Source organism: Gymnodraco acuticeps, unplaced genomic scaffold (genome assembly GCF_902827175.1).
Source record: "Gymnodraco acuticeps unplaced genomic scaffold, fGymAcu1.1, whole genome shotgun sequence".
In the NCBI taxonomy this organism is placed as follows: Eukaryota; Metazoa; Chordata; class Actinopteri; order Perciformes; family Bathydraconidae; genus Gymnodraco; species Gymnodraco acuticeps.
The window spans coordinates 466,231-478,464 of NW_022989942.1; the positions used below are offsets into that span (position 1 = coordinate 466,231).

At 43.9% G+C, this 12,234-nt stretch overlaps 1 protein-coding gene across 2 annotated transcripts in view; it reads right to left on the bottom strand.

The window, feature by feature from the left end:
* Nucleotides 1-12,234, bottom strand: part of LOC117542469 (contactin-associated protein-like 4) — a 126,320-nt gene that overhangs the window by 112,939 nt on the left and 1,147 nt on the right. The window lies entirely within an intron of this gene.

Sequence of the window (12,234 nt, forward strand, 5' to 3'; positions counted from 1 at the left end):
CTGTCGACGGTAGCAAACAAGGCACGTGCGTTGTTTTTGTTTTTGGTAATGATGTCAGAGAAGAATGATTGTCGTGCGTTTTTCAATTCCAAATTATAAAGGCCAAGTCTCTCTTTATAGATTTCAAAGTGAACCTGGAGATTTTGTTTTTCGCTACCTGCGTTAAGCTTTTCGACATTCTCTTTTTTCTGTTTTCACGCTCATGGCCTTTCTCCATGGAGATATTTTCTTGCCAGACACTTCCTTTACCTTAGTTGGAGCAATGGCATCTATAACATTTTTAATTTTTGAATTGAAATAATCTACTAGCTCATTTACTGAGATGTTAGCAGGGGCAAGTGTGGAAGAAAAATTCTGAGTAAACATTTCCCTAGTATTTTCAGTTAAATATCGCTTTGTGGTTACCTCTTTTTGAACATTTTTGTGAACAAAAATAGAGCTCTCAAAGAAAACACAGGAATGGTCAGAGAGTGCAACATCAGTCACCACAAATATTCAGACCCTTTGAGATAATTAAGTCCAGAGTGTGCCCCTTATGCTGAGTCAGTCCATAGCTATCAAGAACACAAAACAGTTATTTTGCCCCTCTGTCCTGGGGGTTGTCAACATGGATGTTAAAATCACCAACAATGACTAGACGGTCAAAGTCAATACACACTATAGACAGCAGTTCAGTAAAGTCATCAAAAAAGTTTGCACAGTATTTGGGTGGTCTATAGATATTTAGGAACAGAGCTCGAGAGGAGCATTTCAGCTGAAGGGCCACATATTCAAAAGAATCAAAGTTTCCATACGATGTCTTCCTGCATTGAAGGGAATCATTGAACAGATTAGCAACTCCACCCCCTTTCTTATGCATTCTTTCCTGACTCATAAAACTAAAGTTGGGAGGGGTTGATTCGATAAGAACAGCTGCACTGTTATTTTGTTCAATCCAAGTTTCTGTTAAAAACATAAAATCGAGATTGTGCTCAGTGATAAAATCATTGATTAAAAATGTTTTTCCTGCCAAAGACCTGACATTTAATAAAGCTAGTTTAAGTTTGTTAAACACACTATCAGTCATGTTTTTTGTAACAAGCTGTGGCTGACATGGAATCACTGCTAAATTAGATAAACTCACACAAACGTTTGAGCGCTTCCTGTATCTAAGATGATTCACCGCTCTTAATCTATTACCTATCAACACAGATATCGGCAAAGCTATAGGCAGGCAGGGCCCCGGCATGTCCTGGAAAGAGTTGAGAGTGCTATATGCCCTTGAGCCTGGACCCAGCAAATATCAGTTTGCAGCGTTTAGTACATACACATCCTTATCAGGCTTCGGAGACTGCAGATGCCCTCTCGAAGGGAGGGGAGGCGGCCGACGCAGGCACGGCGATGGAGACGTGGGAGATGGTGTGGGGGTAGAGGACATGCTGCCAGGGGGGGAGGTGGTTAACGTAGGCACGGTGATGAAGACGGGGGAGATGGTGCGCGTCTCTGCGGTGATTTTGGTGGGCGTCGCTGAGGAGCGGGGGTAAAGGACATGGTGCCAGCCCTACGTATCGCCTTAGTTTGGTCTTTGAACTCCAGGAAGGAATCTGTGCCAACCCTCTGTATCTCCTTCATGTGTTCAACGATCCCCAGGAGGGTGGGCGAGGGTGAAAGGGTGAACGGAGTATCCTCAAAGGCGTTGACAGGGGGGGGGGGTGACGGGCAGTGGAGACTCCTCCATGTGTCTCCCATAATCAGAACATTCCTCAGGCGGGTGCAGTGATAATTCTTCAGGGTTTTCTGCGCGATTTGTTGTGTCTTTCTCCTGTTTTGATTCCTCTTGCCGCTTGTCCTTGGCAGAGGGAACAGATTGATAATGCAGGCAGTTGAATATGTTAGAGATAAACAATTTCACTCCTGACTTGTTCAGGCAAACTCCATTTGCCTAAAAAGATGTCTGCGGTCCCAGAAAAAGTTAAAATTGTCAATAAAATTAACAGAATGGTCAGTACAGACAGTTGAAGGCCAGGTATAAAGGGCAAACATCAAAGGCTAATTAGATTAGACAACAAAGGGCTCTGAGGGGACAGGGGCCAGACAGTCTCACGCATAACTTCAAAGAGACTGCCTTAATCAACACCTAGATTAACATCAGAGGCTTATAACACACCGGTGTGAAATCACACCTACCTGTTATAACACCTCAACCCCTCACATCAAAGGATTAGACTACAAAGGGGTGTGAGGAGACAGGGGCCAGACAGCATAACTTCAAAGAGACTGCCTTAATCAACACATCAAAGGATTAGACAACAAAGGCGCTACACAGGGGGGCTTTTCACACCTACCTGTTATAACACCTCAACCCTCACATCAAATGATTAGACAACAAAGGCACTACACAGAGGGGCATTTCACACCTACTTTTGATGACACCTCACCCCTCACATCAAAGGATCTCGAACAAAGGGAGGCGGGACTTAGCTCATTAACATAATTGTACCCCCTCACATCAAAGGATCTCGAACAATGGGAGGCGGGACTTAGCTCATTAGCATAATTGGGGGCGTGCCACCTGTCACTTTTCCTGCATACTAATATGATTGAAACAGTATGATTATAACTACTATGATGAACAGGTAAACCAAATGCCAGATCGACTGGCAATCTAGGCTGTCGCCCAAATATTATTTCGTAAGGGCTAAACCCAGTTACATCATTTTTAGTACAGTTATAAGCGTATACTAAAGGTCTGACATGTTCTCGCCAATGGCACTTCTTTTGATTCTCAAGAGTTCCCAGCATGTTAAGTAGGGTTCTGTTGAAACGTTCAACGGGATTGCCCCTTGGATGATATGGAGTAGTCCTGATTTTCTGGGTACCAATGAGCTCACACAGTTATTTTATTGTTCGAGACTCAAAGTCCCGACCTTGATCACTGTGAAGTCTTTCAGGGATGCCATAGTGCACAAAGAAGTGTTCCCATAAGCACTTAGCTACAGTTTGCGCTTTCTGATTCGTGGTTGGGATGGCCACTGCGTACTTAGTAAAATGGTCTGTGATGACCATTCTACTCTGGTTCTACAGAGTTCTACACAAGTTCGAGTGGCCTTGTAGCAGTGATGTTCACAAGTGGTGCTGCTCTTTCAGGTAAAGACTTCCGTCGTACACAACGGTTACAAGTTTTAATTTTTTGCTCCACATCGGCTGACATTTTAGGCCAATAAAAACGCGCTCTGACCAGGTCCAGAGTACGTTCAATGCCCATGTGGCCAAGGTCGTCATGAAGGCTCTTTAGTACAGAGGGCCTCAGCTCCTCCGGCAGTACAAGTTGATAAGACATGCGTGCACCTTCTTGTCTTCTGCGGTACAATATACCATTTATTACTTCGAGTCGGTTCCATTCTCTCAACATCAGGCAGATTTCAGGAAGTTATTTTCTGATAGAGGGTGGGGGTTTTTCTCCAGACTCTATTTGGTGGATTACTTCCCTGATGCAGGTATCAGCTTTCTGCTTTTCAACCAGCTCAATAACGGTGAGATGAGGAATGACAGGTAAGCCACCAAACTGTTCCTCAGCTTCATAGCTTGCTGGTATGGCGTTTGGATTTTGTGCTAGAGATAGGACTAAGGTGGTACCAGACAATTCCTCTGCATGTTCACCATTGATGGTGTTATGGACAAGGTGCTTATCACAAATGGCCTTGACTGTGCTCTCAGCAATCAAGCATGACGCTTCATTTTCAGACAAGTGCCTTTGAGCAAATTGCCGTATCCTCTCCATCTCTTTTTCTGAGATATGATCATCTGTCAATCCACTGTGTGGCCTTCTAGACAACCCATCTGCGTCCTGATTCTGCTTTCCTGCTCTGTATTGCAGTTGGAAGTCGAAAGTTGACAGAGCGGCTAGCCATCTGTAGCTTGTGGCGTCAAGCTTGGCAGAAGTGAGGACGTAGGTCAATGGATTGCTGTCAGTAACAGCTAGGAATGGGCTTCCATACAAATAGTCTTGGAGTTTTTCTGTGACTGCCCATTTAAGGGCAAGGACCTCCAATTTGTGTGCTGGGTATCTGGCTTCACAAGGTGATAAGCCACGACTCGCATATGCAATGACACGTTTCTATCCTTGCTGTTCCTGGTACAGGACAGCACCTAGTCCTATCATGCTTGCATCTGTGTGTAGGACGTAGGGTGACTTGGGATCAGCAAAACCAAGGATTGGAGCTGTTGTTAACTTGTCAATGATAGTTTCAAATGCAGCTTGGCATTCTGTTGTCCATCTATCACCAAATACCTCTTTAGGATTGTGATATTTCTCTGTTTTCACATCGGGCTTCTGATTTTTCTGTGTAGGTGGATAGCCGGCAGTGAGTGAATTGAGAGGTTTCACAATCTTTGAGTAGTCTTTTATGAACCGGCGATAATAACCGCACAATCCCAAAAAGGTTCTTAGCTCCTTCAAGTTATTTGGTTTTGGCCAGGTTTTGAGTGAGACGATCTTTTCAGGGTCTGTTTCAATGCCTTTTTCTGACACAATGTGGCCCAGATATTTGACAGTCGTCTGGAAGAATTTACACTTCTCAGGAGACAACTTCAGGCCATACTCTCTCAACCTTGTGAGTACATTTAATAACCTTTCTTCATGTTCTTCAAGTGTTGACGAGAAGACAATGACGTCATCAATGAAAACAAGGGCTTGTTTGAGTTTCAAATCTCCCATGCAACGCTCCATTAGCCTCTGAAACGTGCTAGGGGCAATTGTTATCCCTTGAGGCATTCTGTTGAATTCAAAGAATCCAAGTGGGCAGACAAATGCAGTTTTTTGCTTGTCTGACTCTTCCACCTCGATTTGGTAAAAGCCAGACTTTAGATCCAATACTGAGAACCACTTGGACCCGTTCAACACTGAAAAGGACTCTTCCAGGTTTGGCAAGGCATATGAATCCTTCACTGTTTGGAGGTTGAGTTTTCTGTAGTCGATACAGAGTCGGACATCACCGTTCTTCTTTCTGACAACCACAATCGGTGAAGAGAAGGGGGATTCTGATTCACGAATGATTTCAGCACTGAGAAGTTCCTGGAGATGCTTACGCACAGCTTCGATGTCTTGTGGGTGTATGGGTCTCGTTTTGTGTTTGGATGTGGTTTCGTCACTGAGCTTTATGTGGTGTTTTAATTTGTCAGTGCGCCCAAAGTCGAGATCATGCTGTGCAAAAACATCTGACATCGAGTTCAGTTTTTCGGTTATGCGTTCTTTCCATTCATTGGGAACTGAGGACTCTCTAACGTCAAATATTTTCTTTGGTTTTTGGTCAGGTTTTGTTTGAGTATCTGAGCTGTTGTGAGTGACAGGCTGGACACTTTGAATGGCATTGACTTCAGCTATCACGCTCTTTGGGGAGATAGTGATATCATGGTCAGATTCATTTTTGAGGATCACTGGTACACAACGAGGTAGTTTTGGTGGGAGACTTGCTAACCCATTTGTGACCATTATGCCACCTGGCAAAAAGGATGTTTTTGATGATTCGATCACCACTCACTTTCCTGCATTGGGTATTTTGCAGCTGACTGATCCTTCCACCACCTTGGTCTGACCAGGGCCAAGAGTCTCTGGGTCTTTTGCAGACAGTCTCACAACTCCTAGGCTGGAGTCCACTCAGTTTGAGGGTTTGGAGAAGCACTCTGTACCCATAGGGCAATGACTGGGAGTTCTGAAGTGCAGCACTTGTGTACAACTCATAAAGAGTGTCAAGGGTGTTAGTGCCTATCAAAACTGTTGACAGGGTTGACTGCATGTCAGGGACGATCAAGGCTAAAGTGGACACTTCAAAGTCAAGGCCAAGGGAACTCCTAGGGAATGTGATATTAACTTCAACATATCCCAAATAGGGGACATCTTGGCCATTAGCGGCTTCTACTTCAAGTAGGTTTTTTAAAGACTCAATAGGTAAGTTGGATAGATTCTGTTCGTAGAATGATTTGGGAATTGTGGTTACTTGCGAACCTGTGTCTAACAAACAGTTACAGTCTTTCTCAGCAATTGTCACATGTGCAGTAGTTTTAGCTCCAATGAGCCCTTTTGGTATGGTTATTGCTCTCTGTTTCGAGTTAGAAAATGCTAACCATTTACGTTGCTTCCCTTTGGGACTCTTAATCTGTTTCTCAACCTCCATTTGTCCCTCAACAGTGGCTGGTGTTAGTTTAAATAATCTGATGGTGAATAACCATTTTTCATCTCCCATTCCATCTGTTTCTCTTTCAACTGTTTCCTTTTGAAGGCTACGAGAGAGGGGTTTGCTTCAGCCTCACATTGGGGCTTTATGTGTCCGTCTTTGCCACACCTGAAACAGTACCAGGGTTTTGGCTGTTTACTATGGCTGTTATTATTGTTATCATGGATGCTGGGCAGTGTTTTCTTCTGTTTAGTCCCGTCAGTTGAAGATTTGGTAGTGGCATCTGCTTTCTTTGAGCTGGTTTTGTCATCTTTGAATATAATCTGTGTCAGCTGAGACTGCAAATGAGCTATTTGTTTTTTCAGTTCTTCCATTTCAGATCTTGACTCATTGTGTCTTTGTGGTGATGAGTTACATTCTCCTGTGCACTCAGAAGAAGCAGCTTGGAAGTGTGAGGACACCTTCTGTCTTGATACACCGAAGTATTGTTTCATTCGGCATTCTTTAGAGTTGCGTTTGTCTTCCCCAGTGCGAAGCAGCAAGAGGAGCTCTGCAAAGGTAGGTGGAGTTTGCTTCTTTTGTTCTAACTTCAGCTCTGAAATTAGAGCATTGTCCCAGCAGCCTCTGCAAAATTGTTTCAGGAGCTGGCTGTCCAGATCAGTTGCTTTTACTCCACCTCTCCTGAGGGTGGTGTTCAGCATTACTTGTAGTCGTTGAAGGTAGGCGGAAGATTTCTCGCCGTTGTTTTGTAGTGTGTTTATAAACACAGGCCACTAACTAAGAGCGAGTTAGGTATTTTGACGCCTAATGCATGAATTTCATCCATATTGATGAAAAGGCTTCTATCTGGTCTCTGATCGCTAATCTTAAATCTGTTTTATTTGTATCCAATCCTGGCTAGCTTGCCAATTTGTAACACTTCTTATCTTGGTCTATGCTATCTGACTAGAAGGATTCTGGGTTCTACTAGAGTGGATAGACAGGTAAGTAATTAGACCAGAGACCAGGTGGTTTGAATAGAACAGCTGGCAATTTACTGACGAAATAGACAAATAGACAAAACATTAAACATAGACAATGAATATTTTCTGCAGTATAATCAGAGGTAAGTATTTCACCTTTCCCTTGTTTTCTGATGTCTGTGACTTAGTAAATGGTATCCATATAGGATGAACAAAATAAAATGGCCTATTTTATTTTTAAACCGGTCTACTAAGTATTATTTATAGATTTTTCCTATTTTAATCTCTTCAATATCCTGAGTTAACTCTTTTTCTTTTCCCTTTGCACAGGTAAAATATATCTAATTCAATGAAAAAAACACAATTGTACCATCAATGAAATCAAATGACAAATTAAAACCTAGAGTACAATATATAGTGTCTCTTTAAATCCAGGTACAACTTAAATCCAGTTCCAACCTTATAATTTCTTCAATACTCCTACCACTCTGGCAGTGAGTTCAGCTATTGTCTCTTTGATAAACCAGCAAGTCCTCTCACTGGCGCGAAGATCAAAGCAGTCCGTGGGTCTGGCTCGCCATCTTGTATCAGAGCGCGTGTGTGTGTTGTCCTCTCACTCGCGATCAACCTTTTTATCCAGTCCAAAAAAACCTGACCAAAACACCGTTGGTTAATGTTCTATACCGTCTACTGGGTTTCTCGACCGTGTGGATGGTATTTTTTATCTTTTTTAAATCAACTTTGAATCACTTTTACTATAATTTACTCCGCTCGTCTCAACTGCGTCTTGCTCCGTTTTCTCTTTTCTCCTGTAGAGATGGGCGAGTCCTGATTCATCCGGATCATTAACCCGGATCCTAGAAATGAGCTGGTCGTGACGACTCTCCCCTCTCCATTAACCCGAGTCCTTTGAGTCCTACACCTTGTGTGACGTACAAATTAAAACTATAAATTGCGTCACTCGCTACTCTCTTTATAACATGTAAAATAACATTACAACGTATCCCAGTCCATCTGCCTACCCTTTAGCAAGTAGGATAGATTCCAGAAGTTATCGTTTGGCTCAGGGGAGGGGACGCGGATCAGTGAAACTTCCTGCAGACTCTTGGGTACTCAGAGGAGCCGTAAATTACGGCTCCTAACCGTAATAGCATAGCAGATCCAGAGATCCATACTCGTCATGTGCACGAGCATAGCTGCGGCCGGGAAGACATTTTACTTAGGGGGTGTGGCCAAAAGTGGGGAGAGAGATTAACAGTAACATGTTGCAGCCCCTCCTCCAGCTCCCGGCTCCAGCTCCCGGCTCCAGCTCCCGGCTCCAGCTCCGGGCTCCAGCTCCGGGCTCCAGCTCCCGGCTCCAGCTACCGGCTCCAGCTCCCGGCTCCAGCTCCCGGCTCCAGCTCCCGGCTCCAGCTCCCGGCTCCAGCTCCCGGCTCCAGCTCCCGGCCTTCCAGCTCCCGGCTCCAGCTCCCGGCTCCCTCCAGCTCCCGGGCTCCAGCTCCCGGCTCCAGCTCCCGGCTCCAGCTTCCATCCGGCTCCAGCTCCCGGCTCCAGCTCCCGGCTCCAGCTCCCGGGCTCCAGCTCCCGGCTCCAGCTCCCGGCTCCACTCCCGGCTCCAGCTCCCGGCTCCAGCTCCCGGCTCCAGCTCCCGGCTCCCAGGCTACCCGGCTCCAGCTCCCGGCTCCAGCTCCCGGCTCAGCTCCGGCTCCAGCTCCCGGCTCCAGCTCCCGGCTCCAGCTCCCGGCTCCAGCTCCCGGCTCCAGCGGCTATATTATGCACGAGTCAACAGCAGACTCAGAGATTCGCAAATGCTGACTCACTTTACAAAACACAGCAGACTCGTGCGGACTCAGAGCCATAACCGTAGCAGCAGATCCAGAGATCCAGCAGACTCGTCATCATGCAGGAGTCAACAGCAGACTCAGAGATTCGCAAATCCTGACTCACTGTGCAAAACAGACTTGTGCGGACTCAGAGCCGTAACCGTAGCAGCAGATCCAGAGATCCAGCAGACTCGTCTTCATGCACGAGTCAACAGCAGACTGAGATTCGCAAAATCGCAAAATGACCCTTTTTGTTTGTGATCAACATTTTTTTATTAAAGCAAAATACACTGTGTAGCGGAGGTTAATGTAACGTCAGTTTAATATGCTCGTGAAATGCAACAAGTTTTCGGTTTCACCGGTAGGATTTCTACGCTCTTGGTGATGCTGACTCATATGACTCAAATGACTCGTATGATCCGGATCTCTTCAATGACTGACTCAGAAGACCCTGAGTCCGTAAAAGGATCCGGATTTGCCATCTCTACTGCTACGCTGCGCATGCCTGGTGGTGAGCAGAGATCCCTTAATGAAATCACTTTTGAATGACTTTATGCTTACTATGTTTTAATGTGGGTTACACTAATAATTGACACAGCATTTTTTGGCCATGTCAATCCCCGGCAGGCTGTCAGAAAAAGCTGATGATTCACGGTCCACATAAACAAGTCACTCATTAACACAGTGTGTGTTTGATAATAGCTGATGCCTTTACTTTCCTCCTGCTTCAGAGAGTGACAGAAAATAGTGAGCTCAGCAGAAAGCGGCTGCCTCTTGGACCAATAACAAGACGTCTCAGATAATGACAGGGTCGTCTGATGAATGGCTCTGTTTTTAGGGAGGCAGACATACACTGAGGAGTAGGCCTTGGGCAAACACAAAATCCCTCAGGTCACAAAGGCAGATGGATGAACTGCAGCTCTCTGTCACTTTTATCGCTTAACTACATGTCCCTGGATTAATAAATCTAGATTCATGACTGGCAGCTCCAGGCTCACACCCCCAGCCGCCGCCTTTTTATAACCTTGACTTTATCAAAACCTCTTCATGACTCCACTTCTAAACACATTTTCATAAATGACCCCATAAAAAAAAAGTATAGGTGCAATTTATTCTCCACTACTTTGCTCTATCCTCACAGTGTTTCTCAAGACTCCTGCGTGTCATGAAGCATAAAGGACAGAGGGGTTTCGCAGAGAAAATTTCTCACCCATTCACATCAAATAGATTTTATTCAGAGGTTTATGTTCTCTCAATGCACACCATCAGCTCATTGGAAAGTAATACATTCTGATGAGACAGGGCTGTTTGCATATATGAAGCAGAGAGCTAGGCTTAAAATTCAAATCAACTTCTCTCGCAGCATATTTTTTACCAACTTTTACTCTGTCTTGGTGGTCTGGAGGAGATACATTTTCAGCAGTCTGAGAAAATAACAGAGCCACAGTGCTTCCCTCCTCAGTCTTAGCTAAATAATCAAACACACCCTCCTACGGTCTCACACATCTGAGATTAAACGATCCTGAACAACCATTCAACCACCGTTGAAATATTCAAAATGAAGACAGAGTTCAAATTGGGATTTACAGAAATGCTAAAGAATTAAGTCTATCTGTAAGTTTGTGGTGAAGTGGTGCCTATGGTTACTGCAAAATGAAACTAAAAGGATGAGAGTATGGAAGACACAATTCCGTTAAAGTTGATGAATGAAGGTGAAGTTGAAGGGAGGAGGAAGAATGATACAGAGAGACATTGTCAGTCCTGGAAATGATGATGGAATGATTATGATTAATTAATGACAATTCCCATGAGAATAATGAGAGCATAAGTCATTTACTCAAATGCTTAATAAGACTTGCGTTTTCCAGACCAAAAACAATCACTTTCTCACTATACCATCACAAAACTATTTGACTAAAGAGGTCAGAGTGAAAGGCATACAGATCATATGATATCTAGGACCTATACTTCCACCACTGGTTTTTTTTAACCATGAAGAATTATTTTTCCTTTAACCTTAGCAGAGTTTTAGTTGCCTCATCTTGACCAAAACTTGAGGCAACAAGAGTTTTGGAAGGCATTGATAATCAACTCAATAATAGTTGTAACACAAGAACAAAACAGAGTTTAGAGAGAATTGTCCTCTGTGACCTCCACTCAGTTGAGCAATTGTTGAATGAGGCTGGCTTAATGGTTATCAGTGGAGAGTTCGATACAATTACAGAAATTGGCGGATGTCATGTAACAACAGCTGTTCAACTATTAACTGTGTGTGAGAGCGAAAGAGAGGGGCAATCATATTAACAGAAAAAAACGGAGAGTATCACTGAGGAAGATTAATGTGAAAATGACAGAAACCTCCTGTCCTTCATGTACAAACATGATGAATGATATGATGGTTCTTTACTGAGCTCAAACCTTCTCATTGCTTAGGAGGCATAATCTGGACCGAAGACAGGTCATTAAGCGGATGATAAAATATCTGACTGATAGACAGTGAAGTGATGCCGTAAAATCTCAGCTTTTCTGATTTGTCTCTTGGAAATGGCTGTGTCTAAGGCTCCGAGCCAACACACAATGAACCAATTACTTATTGACCCAAGATTTGGGTCAATTTATTTCAAAACTGTCAATACCCCTTTCTACACACGATCAATACAGTCGAGAAGCCACAATGTCCATGAATACATCCCTATTCTCGACTCTCCACACCGAGCACAACGGACCAGTGTCTGAAAAAGCTCATTAGAGGGGGTATTTTGTTGATCTGCCTACAGGGATGTCACATTAAAAGCTGCTCCTATTTACAACATAATTCAAAGAGAACACTATTACAGTGGGGGGAAGGTTTTTTATAGAGGTGCTGCTTCAAGAGTGCAACGACTGAAACGTTTCATTAAAACCTCCGAGAGAAAACAGCTCATATGCATTCAGGGATTTAATGATGGGGATTAAGATGTATATCTATATCTGACACTTGTTGCAAGGTGAATTCCCACATTCCTTCACATCTGTTTTCTCAAGCAGACATTAAATCAGCAGCCCTTTGTATGCCTACAATTCTGAAATAATCTCTTTACCCAAGACCCACTTTCTAGGAGCTTTTGTGAAACGTGTCAAGTATAACACTGGAGCCGAAGAAGTCGCATTCTCCTCCTGTGCAGCTTAACACATCCATGGAAAAACCACAGTCGTTCATATCATTCTCTCATGAGGGAAGATCAAATACGGGAATAGCTCAAATAAAAACAACACTTGTGGGACTTGCTGTCTCTTAAAATTTGACAGCTTTAAATC